Genomic DNA, 22,894 nt, shown 5'->3' on the forward strand with positions numbered 1-22,894 from the left:
TCGGCCACAACACAAGCGGCCTTCATCAGGTGAAGGGACGAGACTGTCTGGTAGGACAGCGCTGGAGTGAAAGAGCCACGTTCTAACCCTAGGGTTAGGGTTAGAACGTGGCTCTTTAAGCTGTGTGAGAGGAACAAAGCGCCTTGACAAAGGAATTAGCATATAATTTAGCATTGAAATGGCTGAATGATTAGCTTGTGACTGGTCACAGAAATAGTTATGTTAAAAGTTAAAGCATACACATCCGCAGAGGCACCCCTTGACAATGGAATTTAGCATTGAAATAGCTAAGTTAAAGCATACACATCCGCAGAGACACCCCTTGACAATGGAATTAGCATAGAATTTAGCATTGAAATAGCTGAGTGATTAGCTTGTAACTGCTCACAGAAATAGCTACGTTAAAGTCAGACCATACACATTCACCGAGGCACTTAGTACAAATCAAACAGGAGAATTTAGCATTGAAATAACTAGGCGAATTTAGCATTGAAATAACTGAGTGATTAGCTAGTGACTTGTCACAGAAATGACTTTGTTGAAGTCAAGGCCTACACATCTGAGCTATTCACAGTACTATATAGTGAACCAATAAAAACTAAAATATAAATTACCTTCATGTTATCAATAAACTCTATATTCTCCAATCAGCTAAGCTACCAACAATAAGTCGTTATATATCACAATGCTATATGGCGAAAAAATGGGTGGATTCTTACCCTCAACTTCAGCACCACGGATAGCTACGGGCCTCGTTCAGACGAACGAGTTCGTCCATGGTCGGAACAGAGGAGGGGGAGAGAGACAGCTGCGAGGCCCTAGTATACTCCATGTTGTCAAACCATACCATTAACCGTGGTGTGAGAGGTATTAAGAGGCAATGCTGGCGAAAGAGCTGCGGTCTGAAGGTCATCGTAAAAATACAATTAATTAAGAACAGAAATGATTTAAAACATCTTTCCAGTGGTTTCTAAGCCAGAATCCATCTTCTCGGTTGAAATTGTCTCTGTGCTTGTATATGTGAATGGCCTCATGAACGAATCTCTCATGGTAGCCGGTTGGTTTGCAAAGAACCTCCGTCTTGGAGAAGTCAATGTCATGTGAGCCCACTGAATTATAACAGTGATCTGCCACGGCAGAGGAGTTCGTCCTACCGTGTTTCAAGTCTGCTTTATGTTCGCGGATGCGGTCCGAGATATGTCTTTTGGTTTCTCCAATGTAGCTACTACCACAGAGGCACTTTAGTTTGTAAACGCCCGGGTACTGTATGTCTGGAACAGCATCTTTTACAGATGGAACTAAATCACGGATTTTATGTACTTTGTTGAATCGGACCTGGATCTTGTGTTTATTCAGGATTTTGGAGATCTTTTTAGTGACCCCTGCAATGTAGGGTAAGGTGATGGTTTTGAGTGGCTCCACAAGAGGATCCTTCTTCGTGACTGGAGTGATGGCTTTGCGGATTGTGTAGTCGGAGTAGCCATTAGCCCTGAGAGCCTGGTGTACGTGCTTGAGTTCACTGGTAATGTGTTCCTGGTCGGAAATGCATTGGGCTCTATGGTATAGAGTCTTGATGAGGGAGTTCTTCTGGGATGGATGGTGGTGGGAATCCGGTTTCAAGTAAGCATCTGTATGGGTAGCTTTCCTGTAGACAGAGTGGCTCATTGAACCATCATGTCTCCTTTTAATTAAGACATCCAAAAAGGGTAGTTTGCCATCTTTTTCGACCTCCATGGTAAATCTGATGGCTGGGTGTATGGAATTGATGTGGTCGCGGAATTGGTCTAGAGCAGGCTGGCCATGTGGCCAGATGACAAAGGTGTCATCAACGTACCTCTTCCATAAGGTCGGGCGTAGAGTGGCAGTCTGGATGGCGTCAGTTTCAAATTTTTCCATGAATACGTTGGCTACAACCAGAGATAGGGGGGAGCCCATTGGGGTGCCCTCATTTTGTTTGTAGAAAGTTCCATTCCAGGTGAAGTATGTGTTGGTTAAGCAATGTCTCACCAGGGGGGGTACATCAGTATGCAGTATTTTTACGATGACCTTCAAACCGCAGCTCTTTCGCCAGCATTGCCTCTTAATACCTCTCACACCACGGTTAATGGTATGGTTTTGCAACATGGAGTATACTAGGGCCTCGCAGCTGTCTCTCTCCCCCTCCTCTGTTCCGACCATGGACGAACTCGTCCGTCTGAACGAGGCCCGTAGCTATCCGTGGTGCTGAAGTTGAGGGTAAGAATCCACCCATTTTTTCGCCATATAGCATTGTGGTATATAACGACTTATTGTTGGTAGCTTAGCTGATTGGAGAATATAGAGTTTATTGATAACATGAAGGTAATTTATATTTTAGTTTTTATTGGTTCACTATATAGTACTGTGAATAGCTCAGATGTGTAGGCCTTGACTTCAACAAAGTTATTTCTGTGACCAGTCACTAGCTAATCACTCAGTTATTTCAATGCTAAATTCGCCTAGTTATTTCAATGCTAAATTCTCCTGTTTGATTTGTACTAAGTGCCTCGGTGAATGTGTATGGTCTGACTTTAACGTAGCTATTTCTGTGAGCAGTTACAAGCTAATCACTCAGCTATTTCAATGCTAAATTCTATGCTAATTCCATTGTCAAGGGGTGTCTCTGCGGATGTGTATGCTTTAACTTAGCTATTTCAATGCTAAATTCCATTGTCAAGGGGTGCCTCTGCGGATGTGTATGCTTTAACTTTTAACATAACTATTTCTGTGACCAGTCACAAGCTAATCATTCAGCCATTTCAATGCTAAATTATATGCTAATTCCTTTGTCAAGGCGCTTTGTTCCTCTCACACAGCTTAAAGGCCGTGATCTGAACGTGGCTCTTTCACTCCAGCGCTGTCCTACCAGACAGTCTCGTCCCTTCACCTGATGAAGGCCGCTTGTGTTGTGGCCGAAACGTCGTGAGAATATTATTGTGTTATTTTATTTTATCAATTTATTATTTTATTCTCATTCTACGTGACTTTACCGAAAGAACCAAAGAAGACAAGCTTCCTTCTTCAGGTGGAACAATCACAGCAAGATCGCTGCATCAATACTGCCCATAGACTAACACTACCCTTAGACTCAACACTGCCCATAGACTCAACACTGTCCATAGACTCAACACTGCCCATAGACTCAACACTGCACCATAGACTCAACACTGCCCTTAGACTAACACTACCCTTAGACTCAACACTGCCCTTAGACTCAACACTGCCCATAGACCAACACTGCCCATAGACTAACACTGCCCATCGATTAATACTACACTTAGACCAACACTACCCATAGACTAACACTGCCAATAGACTAACACTACCCTTAGACTAACGCTACCCATAGACTCAACACTACCCATAGACTAACACTACCCATAGACTCAACACTGCCCATAGACTAACACTGCCCATAGACTAACACTACCCTTAGACTCAACACTGCCCATAGACTCAACACTGCACCTTCAATAAGCACGGTTGGCTGCGTCTGATTGGCGCGAAAGAGGTTCAACGAACAATCATCTATCCACTGCTGGATGAATGTCTCCGTTTTCCAACTTCCGCCTCGCACGATCACGCGCCGTTTCAACGCTGCAGCCGGATCCGGGGCGAGGGCCAACAACGTGGCTCCATCTCCGGCGACGGAAGGTTCCCCGGTCAAACCGATGTCTGTGACCTCCCCCGCGTGTCGTTCTCTCACCCGCGCGTGTTCCTCTCGGTCTCTCTGTGTAGCTTGGTGTTAAAATTTGCCAACGCGAATTGGATATAATGCGGCTGATGACCGTGTTTGGGGAAGGAGTTTGCTCTCTGTCTTTCTCTCTATAACACGAAGGCAAATTGGATGTAATGCGGCTGATGTGAACCTGAGAATATTGGATCCTCATCGTCCTAACGACGGCGATTGGTTCCACGAGACCGAGCGCTAAGCGATTTGGTCGTTAAGTGAGAATAGGAAATGCACGTTGAAAGCTTAAATCGTTCTGAGAGCATCGAAAATTACCCCTTTCTCACCCAAAAAACGGACTTTATGATATTCAACAATGCATATTAATGCATAAACATACTAACACCATTATAAATACATAATATTAAAAGAAACACGGTTTATCAATGCATGAATTAATATTTACTGTACCTATAACAGCCCGTCGTTAACAGGGGAATGGTCGGTAAGCGAACATATTTGGCTCTATGGAGGCACTACACTACACTATACACTACACTACTATACACTACAACATTATACACTACTATACACTATATTATTATACAAAACACACTACACTACATAACACTACACTATACACTACACTATTATACACTATACTACTATACACTACACTACTATACACTACAATACTATACACTACACTATTATACACTATACACTCGACTGCTATTCACTACACTATACACTACGCTACTATACACTACACTATTATACACTATACACTAGACTACTATATACTACACTATACACTACACTACTATACACTACACTATTATACACTAGACTACTATACACTATACTATTATACACTATACAATCGACTGCTATTCACTACACTATACACTACGCTACTATACACTACACTATTATACACTATACACTAGACTACAATACACTACACTATACACTACAATACTATACACTGCACTATTATACACTAGACTACTATACACTATACTATTATACACTATACACTCGACTGCTATTCACTACACTATACACTACACTACTATACACTACACTATTATACACTATACACTACACTACTATACACTACACTATACACTACACTGCTATACATTACACACTACACTACTATACACTACCTATTATACACTATACACTAGACTACAATACACTACACTATACACTACACTACTATACACTACACTATTATACACTATACACTAGACTACTATACACTACACTATACACTACACTACTATACACTACACTGTACACTACACTGCTATACACTACACTATACACTACGCTACTATACACTACTATACACTACACTATACACTACTATACACTACACTATACAATACTATGCACGACACTATACACTAGTATACACTACACTATACACTACACTATACACAACACTATAGACTACACTATAGACTACACTACACACTACTATACACTACACTATACACTACACTGCTATACACTACACTATACACTACACTATGCACTACACTACTATACACTACTGTACACTCCACTACTATACACTACACTATACACTACACTATACACTACTATACACTACACTACTATACACTACACTATACACTACACTACTATACACTACACTACTATACACTACACTACTATACACTACACTACTATACACTACACTATACACTACTATACACTACACTATACACTACACTATACACTAGTATACATTACACTATACACTACACTATACACAACACTATAGACTACACTATAGACTATACTATACACTACACACTACTATACACTACACTCTACACTACACTATACACTACACTATACACTACACTATACACTACACTACTATACACTACTGTACACTCCACTACTATACACTACACTATATACTACTATACACTACACTATCCACTACACTATCCACTACACTACTATACACTACACTATACACTACACTACTATACACTCCACTACTATACACTACACCATACACTACACTACTATACACTACACTACTATACACTACACTATTATACACCATACTACTATAAACTACACTACACCACTATACACTACACTACTATACACTATACTACTATACACTACACCACTATACACTACACTACTACTATACATTAAACTACTATACACTACACTATTCACGACACTACTATACATTATACTACTATACACTACACTATACACTACACCACTATACACTACACTACTATACATTACACTACAATATACTACACTATACACTACAGTACTATAAACTACACTACACACTACACTATACACTACTATACACTACACTGTACACTACACACTGCACTACAATACACTACACTACTATACACTACACTATACACTACATATACACTACACTACTATACCATACACTACTATATATTACACTATACACTACACAACTATACACTAAACTACACTATACACTACACTACTATACATTACACTACAATATACTACACTATACACTACACTACTATAAAATACACTACAAACTACACTATACACTACTATACACTACACTATACACTACACTACTATACACTACTGTACACTACACTATACACTACACTACTATACCATACACTACTATACCCTACAATATACACTACACTATACACTACACTACTATACCATACACTACTATACCATACACTATGCACTACACTATACACTACACTATACACTATACACTACACTATACTACTACGCTATCCACTACACTATATAATACACTATACACTACACTACTACGCTATACATTACACTATATACTACACTTTACACTACGCTATACACTACCCTATATACTACACTATACACTACGCGACACACTACACTACTATACTATACACTACTATACACTACACTATACACTACACTATATACTACGCTATACACTACACTATACACTACGCTATACACTACACTATACACTACACTATACACTACTATACACTACACTATACACTACGCTATACTCTACACTATATACTACACTATACACTGCTGTACACTACACTATACTACTACGGTATACACTACACTATATACTACACTATACACTACACTACTACGCTATACATTACACTATATACTACACTTTACACTACGCTATACACTACACTATATACTACACTTTACACTACGCTCTACACTACACTATATACTACACTATACACTGCGCTATACACTACACTATACACAACACTATAGACTACACTATACACTACACAATACTATACACTACACTACTATACACTACACTATACACTACACTATACACTACACTATACACAACACTATAGACGACACTATACACTACACACTACACTATACACTACACTACTATACACTATACACTACATTATACACTACACTATACACTACATTATACACTACACTATATACTACACTATACACTACGCTATACACTACACTATATACTACACTATACACTACGCTATACACTATACACTACGCTATACACTACACTATATACTACACTTTACACTACACTATACACTACACTATATACTACACTATACACTACTATGCACTACACTATACACTATTGTACACGACACTATACACTACACTATACACTACACTACTATACCATACACTTCTATACACTACACTATACACTACGCTATACGCTACACTATATACTACACTATATACTACACTATACACTACACTACTACGCTATACACTACACTATACACTATACTACACTATACACTACACTACTACGCTATACACTACACTATATACTACGCTATACACTACGCTATACGCTACACATTGGGCTCGATGGAGGCCTGTCGTGCTAGTCGTGAGCAGGGGTGGTCGTTGCGAGGGGTTCAACTGCCCAGTGTCCTCATCACTCCGCGCCTTCTTCTCATCTCAACTCGACTTGGAGATTTAACGCGACCATGGTGACGATGGTGACGATGATGTTTCACTTTGGTGTTTTAATATCTCAACACAGCTGTTTTGTTGCCTGAAAAAAGGGGAAAACCTGTTCTCCAAAAACCTATTCTCATATTTGGGTACTGGCCAATGTGGTCCCATGATGATGAATGTATTTAAGGGGACGCTTTTTTCTTTAACGCGAATCGAGCAAACGGAACTACATTGCCCGCAGTTGTAGCGGCTGCTGCCTCGGTGTAGCAGCATCATCATCATCATCGCCACACAAGGCATTGGGATGCTGCTGGATGCTGCTTCTAGATGCTACCCACGCGTCTCGGTCTTTGCTCGGCCTGCGTTACGCATCTCACGGGGTTACCCCCAATGTTTTATATTAATTGATCACAACGCGATTATTCAATAAGTCGGTGTTCTTCAGGAACCCAACGAAGTAGAAACTGAAATGTTTTATTTTACCAGGAGGTGATTGGCCCCAGTGAGCTGCTACGTAGCGCTTTCTCAGAAGCGACCCCGGCCAACACAAATGATAGCCCGACGAAGTCACTCATCGTCATCATCGCCATCATCATCGTCATCATCATCGTCATCATCATCGTCATCATCGTCATCATTATCGTCATAATCATCATTATCGTCATCATCATCGTCATCATCATCATCGTCATCATCATCATTATCATCATCGTCATCATCATTGTCATCGTCGTCGCGTGGAAATGTATCACGGACAATTCCTCGAGACGCGTGATGTTGAGTCTAGATATATAGGTGGAAACCGGAGGAGCCGGAGACAAATCCTCGCGACCACGGGGAGAGAGACAGAGAGAGACACGCAGACTCCAAATCTATAGCAGCAGCAGCAGCAGGCATCGTCAAGGTCGGGATCAAGACCCACGACCTCCTGCACACCGGGCGAGGTAGTCAACATATCATAGCCACCGTGATGATGATGAGAGAGAGACACCGCAGACTCCAAATCTACAGCAGCAGCAGCAGGCATCGTCAGGGTCGGGACCAAAACCCACGACCTCCTGCACACCGGGCGAGGTAGTCAACATCTCATAGCCACCGTGATGATGATGAGAGAGAGACACCGCAGACTCCAAATCTACAGCGGCAGCAGCAGGCATCGTCAGGGTCGGGATCAAGACCCACGACCTCCTGCACACCGGGCGAGGTAGTCAACATCTGATAGCCACCGTGATGATGATGAGAGAGAGACACCGCAGACTCCAAATCTACAGCAGCAGCAGGCATCGTCAGGGTCGGGATCAAGACCCACGACCTCCCGCACACCGGGCGAGGTAGTCAACATCTCATAGCCACCGTGATGATGATGAGAGAGAGACACCGCAGACTCTAAATCTACAGCAGCAGCAGCAGGCATCGTCAGGGTCGGGATCAAGACCCACGACCTCCTGCACACTGGGCGAGGTAGTCAACATCCCTCTGTACTTTTCCGTCGCTCCATCCCGGCCAGGGCACGTCCCTCTAGGGTCGCCTTCACCTCCCCGGGCGCCTTTTGGCTGCCACTGCACGCTGAGTCTCGACCCGCCCAGGGCACTGGGCACAGTTGGGCTGTAGTCGTCAGGAGGTCTCAGACGTGCCGCTGAACCTTCTCTGAACGTTCATATATATAGTTGAGATATATGAACGTTCTCTGAACGTTGATATATATAGTTGAGATATATGAACGTTCTCTGAACATATATATGACAGGTGAGATATATGAACGTTCTCTGAACGTTCATATATATGATAGTTGAGATATATGAACGTTATCTGAACGCTCATTTTTATATATATGATAGTTGAGATATATGAACGTTCTCTGAACCCTAACCCTAACGATCTCTGAACGTTCTCTGAACGTTCATATATATGATAGTTTTAGATATATAAATGTTCTCTGAACTTTGAACGTTCATATATATGATGGTTGAGATATCTAAACGTTTTATTGGTTCTTTCGGTAAGGTCACGTAGAATGGTGATAAAATAATAAAAATAAAAATTCTCACGACGTTTCGGAGGCAACACAAGCTTCCGTCTTCAGGTGGAACAGTCACAGCAAGATCGCTGCATCAAGTGGGGAAGCCTCGAGCTTGAATACAGGCGAAGGGGGGGGCAAGTGGGGGGCAGTGAACTCAAGCACGTACACCAAGCTCTCAAGGCTAATGGTTACTCCGACTACACAATCCGCAAAGCCATCACTCCAACCATGAAGAAGGTTCCTCTTGAGGAGCCTTTCAAAACCATCACCTTACCCTACGTTGGGGTCACAAAAAATATTTCCAAAATCCTGAATAAACACAAGATCCAGGTCCGATTCAACACAGCAAATAAAATCCGTGATCTGGTTCCGTCTGTAAAAGATGCTGTTCCAGATATATAGTACCCGGGTGTTTACAAACTAAGTTGCCTCTATGGTAGCAGCTACATTGGAGAAACCAAACGACATATCTCGGACCGCATCCGCGAACATAAAGCAGACTTGAAACACGGTAGAACTAACTCCTCTGCCGTGGCAGATCACTGTTATAATTCAGTGGGCTCACATGACATTGACTTCTCCAAGACAGAGGTTCTTTTCAAGCCAAGCGGCTACCATGAGAGATTCGTTCATGAGGCCATCCACATATACAAACACAGAGACAATTTCAACCGAGAAGATGGATTCTGGCTTAGTAACCATTGGAAAGATTTGATAAACCATTTCGGTTCTTGATTGATTGTATTTTACGGTGCCCTTCAGACCGCAGTCCATTCGCTAGCACTGCCTCTTGATATCTTTCACACCACAGTCAATGATATGGTTTATAACATGTAGTATAATCATAAATAATACAGCATCGCGATGTTTAACATAATTCTTAAGGCAATATATATAGTATCGTAATTGCATAATTAATATACAGCAGTGTGCCATACATTAAGGTTGACAGAATAAGACATAGTGTAATATTACAAGTCTAATATTTTTTATAGTCTAAAGTATAGGGCAGTACACAGTAACGCTTTGTATAACTCAAAAAATCTTCCCACTGCCCCCATGCATTGGCCCACTGGACGTACCGCACCATCAACAGAACAAAAGAATGATGAACTTCGCCCCACACCCCATCAATGTCCCCCACTTGGCCCAGCCTTCCCACCCCCTTCACCTGTATTTAAACTCGAGGCTTCCCCACTTGATGCAGCGATCTTGCTGTGACTGTCCCACCTGAAGACGGAAGCTTGTGTTGCCTCCGAAACGTCGTGAGAATTTTTATTTTTATTATTTTATCCCCATTCTACGTGACCTTACCGAAAGAACAAGGAAGATGAATCCCTGCAGTCACGAAAGCTTTAAATCGAAATATATAAACGTTATCTGAATGTTCTCTGAACGTTCACATATACATGATAGTTGAGATATATAAACGTTCTCTGAATGTTCTCTGAACGTTCACATATACATGATAGTTGAGATATATAAACGTTCTCTGAATGTTCTCTGAACGTTCACATATACATGATAGTTGAGATATATAAACGTTCTCTGAACGTTCTCTGAACGTTCACACATGTACATGATAGTTGAGATATATAAACGTTAGTGAGTTAGTGAGCGAGTTAGTGAGTGAGTGAGCAAGTTAGTGAGTGAGTTAGTGAGTTAGTGAGTGAGTGGGTTTGTTTAGTGAGTGGGTGAGTGTGTTAGTGAGTGAGTTAGTGAGTGAGTGGATTTGTTTAGTGAGTGGGTGAGTGTGTTAGTGAGTTAGTGATTGAGTTAGTGAGTGAGTGGGTTTGTTTAGTGAGTGGGTGAGTGTGTTAGCGGGTGAGTTTTAAAAAGGGAATGGATGAATGAATGAGCGAGCGAGCAAGTGGGCGAGTGAGTTAATGAGTGAGTTGGTGAGTGAGTGAGCGAGTGAGTGAGTGAGTTAGTGAGTGAGTTAGTGAGTTGGTGAGCGAGTTAGTGAGTTAGTGAGTGAGTTAGTGAGTGAGTTAGTGAGTGAGTTAGTGAGTGAGCAAGTTAGTGAGTGAGTTAGTGAGTTAGTGAGTGAGCGAGTGAGTGAGTTAGTGAGTGAGCGAGTTAGTGAGCGAGTTAGTGAGCGAGTTAGTGGGCACGTAATTGAACGATCTACGGTTAATGACAGCCACAGTGTTAACCAGGACGTCCGCCGGCTTTTGATCCGAACCGCCGTGTCCTCTCGCAGCGCGTGGCGGAGTTCCACGTCGCTAACGAGTCACGTGCCACCCTCCGCAGGGAGGCCAATTACTCGGTCCACCGGTGGCGCTAGGGCTCGCGTGAGCTGAGCGATTAGCGCGAGATTCGAAGCATCAGCAGCATCAGCATCAGCAGCACCATCATCAGCATCAGCAGCAGCAGCATCAGCAGCAGCATCATCAGCATCATCATCAGCAGCATCAGCAGCATCATAAGCAGCAGCATCAGCAGCATGAGCAGCAGCATCAGCAGCATCAGCAGCAGCAGCATCAGCATCAGCAGCATCAGCAGCATCATCATCAGCAGCATCAGCAACAGCAGCATCAGCATCATCAGCAGCATCATCATCAGCAGCATCAGCATCATCAGCAGCATCAGCAGCAGCAGCATCAGCATCATCAGCAGCAGCATCATCAGCAGCATCAGCAGCAGCATCAGCAGCATCAGCAGCATCATCAGCATCATCATCATCATCAGCAGCATCAGCAGCATCATCATCATCAGAAGCATCAGCAGCATCATCATCATCAGCAGCAGCATCATCAGCAGCATCATCATCAGCAGCATCAGCATCATCATCAGTATCATCATCATCATCAGCAGCAGCATCAGCAGTATCATCATCAGCAGCATCAGCATCATCAGCAGCATCAGCATCATCATCATCAGTAGCATCAGCATCATCATCAGCAGCAGCATCAGCATCATCATAAGCAGCAGCAGCATCAGCATCATCATCAGCAGCAGCAGCAGCATCAGCAGCATCAGCATCAGCAGCATCAGCATCATCATCAGCAGCAGCATCAGCATCAGCAGCAGCAGCAGCATCAGCAGCATCAGCATCAGCAGCATCAGCATCATCATCAGCAGCAGCATCAGCATCAGCAGCATCAGCAGCATCAGCAGCATCATCATCATCAGCAGCATCATCATCATCAGCATCATCAGCAGCATCATCATCATCATCAGCAGTATCATCATCATCATCAGCAGCAGGATCATCATCAGCAGTATCATCATCAGCAGCATGAGCAGCATCAGCAGCATCAGCAGCATCATCATCATCAGCAGCATCATCAGCAGCAGCTTCATCAGCAGGCTCGTCCACAGCGCGATGGTTGCCATGGTTACTATGGTTGCCATGGTTGCCATGGTTGCGGTGGATGCGGTGGTAGTGGTGGTTGTGATGGTTGTGATGGTTGTCATGGTTGTGATGGTTGTGATGGTTGCGGTGGTAGTGGTGGTTGTGATGATTGTGATGGTTGTGTTGGTTGTGATGGTTGTGATGGTTGTGATGGTTGTCATGGTTGTGATGGTTGTGATGGTTGTCATGGTTGTGATGGTTGTGATGGTTGTGATGGTTGTCATGGTTGTGATGGTTGTGATGGTTGCGATGGTTGTGATGGTTGTGATGGTTGTGATGGTTGTCATGGTTGTGATGGTTGTGATGGTTGCGGTGGTAGTGGTGGTTGTGATGGTTGTGATGGTTGTCATGGTTGTCATGGTTGTCATGGTTGTGATGGTTGTGATGGTTGTGATGGTTGTCATGGTTGTCATGGTTACTATGGTTGTGATGGTTGTGGTGGTTGTGATGGTTGTCATGGTTGTGATGGTTGTGATGGTTGTGATGGTTGTGGTGGTTGTGATGGTTGTCATGGTTGTCATGGTTGTCATGGTTGTGATGGTTGTGATGGTTGTCATGGTTGTGATGGTTGTGGTGATTGTGATGGTTGTCATGGTTGCGATGATTGTGATGGTTGTGATGGTTGTGGTGGTTGTGATGGTTGTCATGGTTGTCATGGTTGTGATGGTTGTCATGGTTGTCATGGTTGTCATGGTTACTATGGTTGTGATGGTTGTGATGGTTGTGATGGTTGTCATGGTTGTGATGGTTTTGATGGTTGTGATGGTTGCGATGGTTGTCATGGTTGTGATGGTCGTGATGGTTGTCATGGTTGTAATGGTTGTGATGGTTGTCATGGTTGTGATGGTTGTAATGTTTACTATGGTTACTATGGTTGTCATGGTTGTGATGGTTGTGATGGTTGTGATGGTTGTTGTGGTTGTGATGGTTGCGGTGGTTGCGATGGTTGTCATGGTTGTGATGGTTGTGATGGTTGTCATGGTTGTCATGGTTGTGATGGTTGTGATGGTTGTCATGGTTGTGATGGTTGTAATGGTTACTATGGTTACTATGGTTGTCATGGTTGTGATGGTTGTGATGGTTGTGATGGTTGTTGTGGTTGTGATGGTTGCGGTGGTTGCGATGGTTGCCATGGTTGTGGTGGTTGTCATGGTTGTGATGGTTGTGATGGTTGTCATGGTTGTGATGGTTGCGATGGTTGTGATGGTTGCGATGGTTGCGATGGTTGCGATGGTTGTGATGGTTGTAATGGTTGTCATTGTTGTCATGGTTGTGATGGTTGTGATGGTTGTCATGGTTGTGATGGTTGTGATGGTTGTGATGGTTACTATGGTTGTGATGGTTGTGATAGTTGTCATGGTTGTGATGGTTGTGATGGTTGTCGTGGTTGTGATGGTTGTGATGGTTGCGATGGTTGTAATGGTTACTATGGTTACTATGGTTGTCATGGTTGTGATGGTTGTGGTGGTTGTGATTGTTGTGATGGTTGTCATGGTTGTGATGGTTGCGATGGTTGTGATGGTTGCGATGGTTGTCATGGTTGTGATGGTTGCGATGGTTGTGATGGTTGCGATGGTTGTGATGGTGGTGATGGTTGCGATGGTTGCGATGGTTGTGATGGTTGTCATGGTTGTGATGGTTGCGATGGTTGTGATGGTTGCGATGGTTGCGATGGTTGTGATGGTTGTGATGGTTGTAATGGTTGTCATTGTTGTCATGGTTGTGATGGTTGTGATGGTTGTCATGGTTGTGATGGTTGTGATGGTTACTATGGTTGTGATGGTTGTGATGGTTGTCATGGTTGTGATGGTTGTGATGGTTGCGATGGTTGTGATGGTTGCGATGGTTGTGATGGTTGTGGTGGTCGCGATGGTTGTGATGGTTGTGATGGTTGTCGTGCTTGTGATGGTTGTGATGGTTGTGATGGTTGTCGTGGTTGTGATGGTTGTGATGGTTGTCATGGTTGTGATGGTTGTGATGGTTGTCATGGTTGTCGTGGTTGTGATGGTTGTCATGGTTGTGATGGTTGTGATGGTTGTGATGGTTGTCGTGGTTGTGATGGTTGTGATGGTTGTCATGGTTGTGATGGTTGTCATGGTTGTGATGGTTGTGATGGTTGTGATGGTTGCGATGGTTGTGATGGTTGTCATGGTTGTCATGGTTGTGATGGTTGTGATGGTTGTCGCGATAAGAACTTACACCAGTGAACTCTCTAACCCTGCTAGAACAGCGGTCCGGATTCCTCCACGGACTTTCAAGCGAGGGGTTCAAATGGTGCCCGACGTTTCGTTCCACGAGCCAGGAGCTTCCCTGCTCCCGGCTCGTGGCGCGGAAACGTCGGACCTCGTTGGAGCCCTCGGCGTTTGCGCGTCCATACACACTTTGCTAAAGCGAGAAGGCACGAGACGACCAGTAACATGCAGCACTCTTCAAGCCGTGGTTGATGGATAGGCGCGCACGCGTTAGCCATTGGAGCGATGTTATTAGGAGAGATTGGGGATGATGGTGATGGTGGTGGTGGGGGTGGTGGTGGTGGTGATGGTGGTGGTGGGGGTGATGGTGATGGTGGTGGTGATGGTGGTGGTGGGGGTGGTGGTGGTGGTGGTGATGGTGGTGGTGGTGGGGGTGATGGTGATGGTGGTGGTGATGGTGGTGGTGGGGGTGGTGGTGGTGGTGATGGTGGTGGTGGTGATGGTGGTAGTGGGGGTGATGGTGGTGGTGATGGTGGTGGTGGGGGTGGTGGTGGTGGTGGTGGTGATGGTGGTGGTGGGGGTGGTGGTGATGGTGATGATGGTGGTGATGATGGTGGTGGGGGTGGTGGTGATGGTAGTGATGGTGGTGATCGGGATGATGATTGTGATAGTGATGATGGTGGTGATAGTGATGATGATGGTGGTGATGATGGTGGTGATGGTGGTGGTGATGATGGTGGTGGGGGTGGTGATGGTGGTGATGATGGTGGTGATGATGGTGGTGGGGGTGGTGGTGATGGTGGTGATCGGGATGATGATTGTCATAGTGATGATGGTGGTGATAGTGATGATGATGGTGATGATGGTGGTAATGGGGATGATGATAGTGATGATGGTGGTGGTGGTTGGTGATGGTGGTGATGGTCATGGTAATGATGGTGGTGATGGGGATGATAATGGTGGTGATAGTGATGATGGTGGTGGTGATGGCAGTGGTCATGGTGGTGATGATGATGGTGATGATGGTGGTGGTAATGATGGTGATGATGATGGTGATGATGGTGGTGATGATGATGATAGTGATGATGGTGGTGGTGATGGTAGTGGTCATGGTGGTGATGGTCATGGTGATGATGGTGATGATGATGGTGGTGGTGATGATGGTGGTGATGGTGATGATGGTAGGGATGGGAGAGGCGATTGCAATGTGGAGTGGTACGACAGAAGTGAGGTGACCTGCTGTGTGGTGAGTGGGCGAGTGAGTGGATGAATGAGTGAGTAAGTGGGTGAGTAAGTGAGTGGGTGAACGGATGAGTAACTGAGTGAGTGGGTGAGTGAGTGAGTGGGTGGGTGAGTGAGTGAGTGGGTGGATGAGTGAGTGAGTGGGTAGGTGAGTGGGTGGGTGAGTGAGTGGGTGGGTGAGTGGGTGAGTGAGTGGGTGAGTGAGTGAGTGAGTAGGTGAGTGAGTGAGTGGGTGAGTGAGTGAGTGGGTGAGTGAGTGAGTGGGTGAGTGAGTAGGTGAGTGGGTGAGTTAGTGAGTGGGTGAGTGGGTGAGTGAGTGGGTGAGTGAGTAGGTGAGTGGGTGAGTGAGTGGTTGTGACTTGCAGTGTGGTGGTGGTGGTGGAGGCGACATGGCGGTTGAGACCGAGTCCTCGACACAGCTAGAGAACTACACGAGTGAGTTTCACGTGCAACACATCACAGCAGCGATGCAAGAGTGAAAAAGAGGCGAGCGAGTGGCCGGAGTGAATGAGTGCTGGATCATCAGCGCGGTTCGAAACGTCGGACATTAAACAGAGGCGAGAAACAATCAGAAACAACACCACCCCCAAAGACGCGTGCGAACCTTAAGTCGGAGCCGGGATTCGAACCTAATGCGGCTCGCTGTGCGCGGCAGAGCTGCGGTAGTGGCGATGTCGTGAAAACGCGGCGCTTATATAGAGCGGGAGAGAGCGGGAGAGGGTGCAGGAGAGAGCGGGAGAGCGCGGGAGAGAGTGAGAGAGGGTGCAGGAGAGGGTGAGAGAGAGCGAGAGAGAGCGGGAGAGGGCGAGAGAGAGAGCGAGAGAGGGTGCAGGAGAAGGTGAGAGAGAGAGCGATAGTGAATAAGAGAGAGCGATAGTGAATGAGAGAGAGAGCGATAGTGAATGAGAGAGAGAGCGATAGTGAATGAGAGAGAGAGAGCGATAGTGAATGAGAGAGAGTGATAGTGAATGAGAGAGAGCGATAGTGAATGAGAGAGAGAGCGATAGTGAATGAGAGAGAGCGATAGTGAATGAGAGAGAGAGCGAGGGAGAGTGAATGAGAGAGAGAGCGAAAGAGAGCGAAATGGAGTAGGAAGAGAGGGGGGTAGAGAGAGAGGAGGGGCAGAGAAGGGGGTAGAGAGGGGGTAGAGAGAGAGGGGGGTAGAGAGGGGGGTAGAGAGAGAGAGGTAGAGAGAGGGAGGGGGTAGAGAGGGGGGTAGAGAGAGAGGGGTAGAGAGAGAGGGGGGGTAGAGAGAAAGGAGGGGCAGAGAGGGGGCAGAGAGAGAGAGAGGAGGTAGAGAGAGGGGTAGAGAGAGAGGGGGGGGGGTAGAGAGAGAGGGGGTAGAGAGAGAGGGAGGTAGAGAGGGGGTAGAGAGGGGGGTAGAGAGGGGGGGGTAGAGAGAGGGTAGAGAGAGGGGGGTAGAGAGAGGGGGTAGAGAGAGAGGGGGGTAGAGAGGGGGTAGAGAGAGAGGGGGGTAGAGAGGGGGGTAGAGAGGGGAGGGGGTAGAGAGAGGGTAGAGAGAGGGGGGTAGAGAGGGGGGGTAGAGAGAGAGGGGGTAGAGAGAGAGGGGGTAGAGAGAGAGGGGGTAGAGAGAGGGGGGTAGAGAGAGAGGGGGTAGAGAGAGGGGGTAGAGAGAGAGGGGGTAGAGAGAGAGGGGGTAGCGAGAGAGAGGGGGTAGAGAGAGAGGGGGTAGAGAGAGAGGGGGTAGAGAGAGAGGGGGTAGCGAGAGAGAGGGGGTAGCGAGAGAGAGGGGGTAGAGAGAGAGGGGGTAGAGAGAGAGGGGGTAGAGAGAGAGGGGGTAGCGAGAGAGAGGGGGTAGAGAGAGAGGGGGTAGAGAGAGAGGGGGTAGCGAGAGAGAGGGGGTAGCGAGAGAGAGGGGGTAGAGAGAGAGGGGGTAGAGAGAGAGGGGGTAGAGAGAGAGGGGGTAGAGAGAGAGGGGTAGAGAGCGAGAGGGGTAGGCTCTCTCCCTGCGACTGAAAGGGGTGATTGCACAAGTCGTACACGGGGACCAGTCTTACACCATCCCCGGACGAACCATCCACGACGGCATCTTCCTGGTCAGGGACCTCATCGCGGTGTCCCAGAGGTTGGGCATCCCAATCGCGTTTCTGGCTCTTGACCAGGAAAAGGCTTTTGACAGAGTGGACCACAAGTACCTGCTGGAAACCCTCAAGACCTTGGGTTTTGGGGATGCCTTTGTCCGAACGATCCGCCTACTCTACACTAAGGCGGAGTGCATGATCAAGATCAACGGCGCCCTCACTGCCCCGGTCAAATTCGAGCGAGGAGTGAGACAGGGATGCCCATTGTCGGGCCAACTTTATGCCCTGACGTTAGAGCCTTTCCTGAATCTCATAAGGCGGAGACTCAGCGGCCTGGTGCTGAGGGAACCAAGCGTCAAGTTGGTCCTGACGGCATACGCCGACGACGTCCTCCTCATCCTGCGCTCCCTGGCTGATGTCGCCCTGCTGCATGAGTGCCAGGAGGTCTTTTCGAAAGCCTCCTCATCAAAAATGAACTGGCAAAAGTGCAGCGGCCTGCTGGTTGGAGCGTGGGACATGACCGAGTGTCCCGAGAAGGCAAAAGCCATCAATTGGAGCACAACATCGCTGCTGCACCACCTGGGGGTGTTCCTCAGACCAGAGGAGGAACCACCGCAGAGGAACTGGGTCGAGCTGGAGGAGAAGGTGAAGGAGCGGCTGGCCACCTGGAGTCGCCTGTGCAAGTTCCTCACCTTCAGGACAAAGACGTTGGTGGTGAACCAGCTGGTGACGTCCATGCTGTGGCACCGACTCTTCTCCCTGCACCCCCCATGAGCCTCGTCAACGCACTTCAGAAGCGAGTCCTCGACTTCTTCTGGTCGGGTGGAGGACATCGGGTCGCGGCTGGGGTCCTGGCCCTGCCACTGGACGAGGGCGGTCACGGGCTGGTGTGCGTGCGGAGTCAGCTGGCCACCTTCCGACTGCAGGCAGCGCAAAAGTTCCTGCACGCCGCCCCTGCACCGGCCTGGAGCGTCACGGCCTCCTTCCTCCTGAAACAGCTGGGGGGTCTGCAGTGCTCCAAGCAACTATTCTACATGGACCTGCAGGGCCTCCCACTGGGACAGCTGCCACCCTTTTACAGAAGCGTCCTGCAGACATGGAGCTCCCTCGCCGTCAGGAGGCTGAACCAACCGCGATCGGCCGAGGATCTGGTCGTCGAACCGATCCTCAGGAACCCACAGACAAAGCTGCCATCCACCACCACCACCCCTGGCATGGAGAGGCGCCTCGCCAACGCGCGGCTCACCAGGATGGGAGATCTGGTGGAGCCTGAAACACGGGGCCGGTGGCTCGGACCAGCAGACGTGGCCGCAAAGACAGGGCTGCAGTCGCTCCGGGTGGCTGCCCGGATCCTGGCCGAAGCCAAGGGGGCCTTCTCAGCGGCAGCGGGGAGAACGCCCCCCCATCGGCGTTGGGGATGACGAGGCCCCTATCGATCCCCCTCCACCGGAGCTCTCAGTCGTGCCACTGCACCGCCAATACCGACAAACGAAGGCGGATCACAACCTGTGCCGGCTAGAAGACCTACCGGAGGTGGCCTTCGCAAATGTAAAGAGGAAGGTGCTCTACTCCTACATGGTCCGGTTCCACCAACAGGACACCCTGAGGAGCCACAAGGACCATGCCTGGAGGAAAGCCCTGCCCTGCGTCTCTCCGGAGAGGCCTCGCTGGAGGCAACTCTACTGCAGACTGACGTACAACCGCATCGGCGACCTCAGCTGGAGCATCGCCCACGGCACCGTCACCACCAACGTCTCCCTGGCGCGCTTCACCGACACGCCCCCGGAGTGCCGGTTCTGCGGTAAAGTGGAGACGGTGCGGTGGCGCACCAATACGTGGAGTGCAAGAGCCTGGACTCGCTGTTCAAGGTCCTGAGAAACATCCTCCTAAGGTTCAGCCTCCACTTCTCCCCGACGGTCCTCATCTTTGGATACCCGAAGGGCGACGGACCCCAACATCTTCAGGGGCTGGTCCACGCGCTCTTCGGCTACGCCAAGCTCGCCATATACAGGGCGAGGAAGGTGGCCCTGGAGGGGCAACGTCCAGCCAGCAGCCTGGGCATCTTCCGCGCTCTGGTCGGAGCCAGGGTGTGGCTGGAGTTCCACTACACGCGGCTGACCCACGCCGTGCCGGCCTTCAAGGAGCAGTGGGCGCTGGAGGAGGCCGTGTGCTCGGTGGCAGATGACGGAGAGCTCTGCATGCAGATCTAAGCTACCCGTCGGAGGCCGTTTGACTGTGGGAAGGGCAGCGTGCAGATGCAGCACTTGTCGTAGTTATAAAGAAAAAAGAGAGAGCGAGAGAGAGCCAAATGGAGTAGGTAGAGAGGGGGCAGAGAGAGAGGGGGGGGCGGAGAGGGGGTAGAGAGAGAGAGAGGAGAGGCAGAGAGGGGGGTAGAGAGAGAGGGGGGGCAGAGAGGGGGGTAGAGAGAGAGGGAAGGGGAAAGAAAAAAGAAAACAATTTTTTATGGGTCTTTCATTTAAAAGGGGGGGGGGGGGGTTACATAAAGCAAAGCATTAAAAAAAAACCGAAATGATGAACGGAGCAAAGTGCCGACTGCACCGAGCATCTTCTTGATTCTTCTGATCGTAAAAAAGAGAGAGAGAGCGATAGTGAATGAGAGAGAGAGAGCGATAGTGAATGAGAGAGAGCGATAGTGAATGAGAGAGAGCGAGGGAGAGTGAATGAGAGAGAGAGAGAGCGAGAGAGAGCGAAATGGAGTAGGAAGAGAGGGGGGTAGAGAGAGAGGAGGGGCAGAGAGGGGGCAGAGAGAGAGGGGGGTAGAGAGGGGGGTAGAGAGAGAGAGAGGGAGGTAGAGAGGGGGGTAGAGAGAGAGAGGGGGGTAGAGAGAGAGGGGGTAGAGAGAGAGGGGGTAGAGAGGAGGGGTAGAGAGAGAGGGGGTAGAGAGAGAGGGGGCAGAGAGAGAGGGGGTAGAGAGGGGGTAGAGAGAGCGGGGGTAGAGAGAGAGGGGGTAGAGAGAGAGGGGGTAGAGAGAGAGGGGGTAGAGAGAGGGGGGCAGAAAGGGGGGTAGAGAGAGAGGGGATAGAGAGGAGGGGTAGAGAGAGAGGGGGTAGAGAGGGAGGTAGAGAGAGAGGGGGTAGAGAGAAAGGGGTAGAGAGAGAGGGGATAGAGAGAGGGGGTAGAGAGATAGGAGGTAGAGAGAGAGGGGGGTAGAGAGAGAGGGGGGTAGAGAGAGAGGGGTAGAGAGAGAGGGGGTAGAGAGAGAGGGGGATAGAGAGAGAGGGGGGTAGAGAGAGAGAGGGGGGTAGAGAGAGGGGGGGGGTAGAGAGAGAGGGGGTAGAGAGAGAGGAGGGGTAGAGAGGGGGTAGAGAGAGAGGGGGTAGAGAGAGAGGGGGTAGAGAGAGAGGGGGGTAGAGAGCAGAAAATAAATAAATATATATTTTGTTGGGTCTTTCATTTAAAAGGAGGGGGGGGGGGGCAGTTTACATAAAGCCAAAAAATAACAAGAACAAATAAACGAAATGATGAACGGAGCAAAGTGCCGACTACACCGAGCATCTTCTTGTTTCCTCTGATCGTAAATACAAGGAGAGCGAGGGAGCGAGTGAATGAGGGACTGAGGGAGCGATGGAGCGAGTGAACGAGTGAGCGAGTGAACGAGGGAGCGAGGGAGTGAGTGAACGAGTGAGCGAATGAGCAAGGGAGCGAGTGAGCAGACAAGCGAGCGAGGGAATGAGGGAACGAGTCTACGAGGGACGGAGGGAGCCAAGGAGCGATAAAATGAGGGAGCGATGGAGCGAGTGAACGAGTGAGCGAATGTGGGAGCGAGGGAGTGAGTGAACGAGTGAGCGAGGGAGCGAGTGAGCGGGTGAGCGAATGAGCTAGGGAGCGAGTTAACGAGAGAGCGAGGGAGCGAATGAGCGAGGGAGCGAATGAGCGAGGGAGCGAGGGACTGAGGGACTGAGGGAGCGAATGAGCTAGGGAGCGAGGGACTGAGGGAGCGAATGAGCGAGGGAGCGAATTAACGAATGAGCGAGGGAATGAGGGAACGAGTGTACGAGGGACAGAGGGAGCCAAGGAGCGATAGAATGAGGGAGCGAAGGAACGAGTGAGTGATTGAGCGAGGGAGCGAGTGAGCAAGTGAACGAGTGAGCGGGGGAGCGAAGGAGCGAGGGAGCGATGGAACGAGTGAACGAGGGAATGATTGAGCGAGGGAATGATTGAGCGAGGGAGTCTTTGAGCGAGTGAGTGAACGACCTAGACAGTGCGTGAGCCAGTGAGTAGGCGGGTGAAGGAGTGGGTGAATGAGCGAGTGAATGAGTCAGCAAGTGAGGGATTTAATTAATTATGTTAGTCAATCCGAGAGTTAGTGAGCAAGTGAGTCGGTGAGTGATGGAGCGAGTG

The 22,894-nt window shown here is 47.9% G+C and overlaps 1 protein-coding gene across 1 annotated transcript in view; it reads right to left on the bottom strand.

The window, feature by feature from the left end:
* LOC116957802 (uncharacterized) overlaps positions 1-17,230 on the bottom strand; it is a 61,827-nt gene extending 44,597 nt beyond the window's left edge. The window contains exon 1 of the mRNA XM_032980176.2: positions 17,095-17,230. The gene's annotated coding sequence lies outside the window, so the exon portion shown is untranslated. The remainder of the gene's footprint in view (positions 1-17,094) is intronic.
* Between the last annotated feature and the right edge of the window lie 5,664 nt (positions 17,231-22,894).

The sequence above is a fragment of the Petromyzon marinus genome, chromosome 43, assembly GCF_048934315.1.
Source record: "Petromyzon marinus isolate PM22_M1 ecotype Great Lakes invasive population chromosome 43, UKy_Petmar_22M1.pri1.0, whole genome shotgun sequence".
Taxonomy (NCBI): Eukaryota; Metazoa; Chordata; class Hyperoartia; order Petromyzontiformes; family Petromyzontidae; genus Petromyzon; species Petromyzon marinus.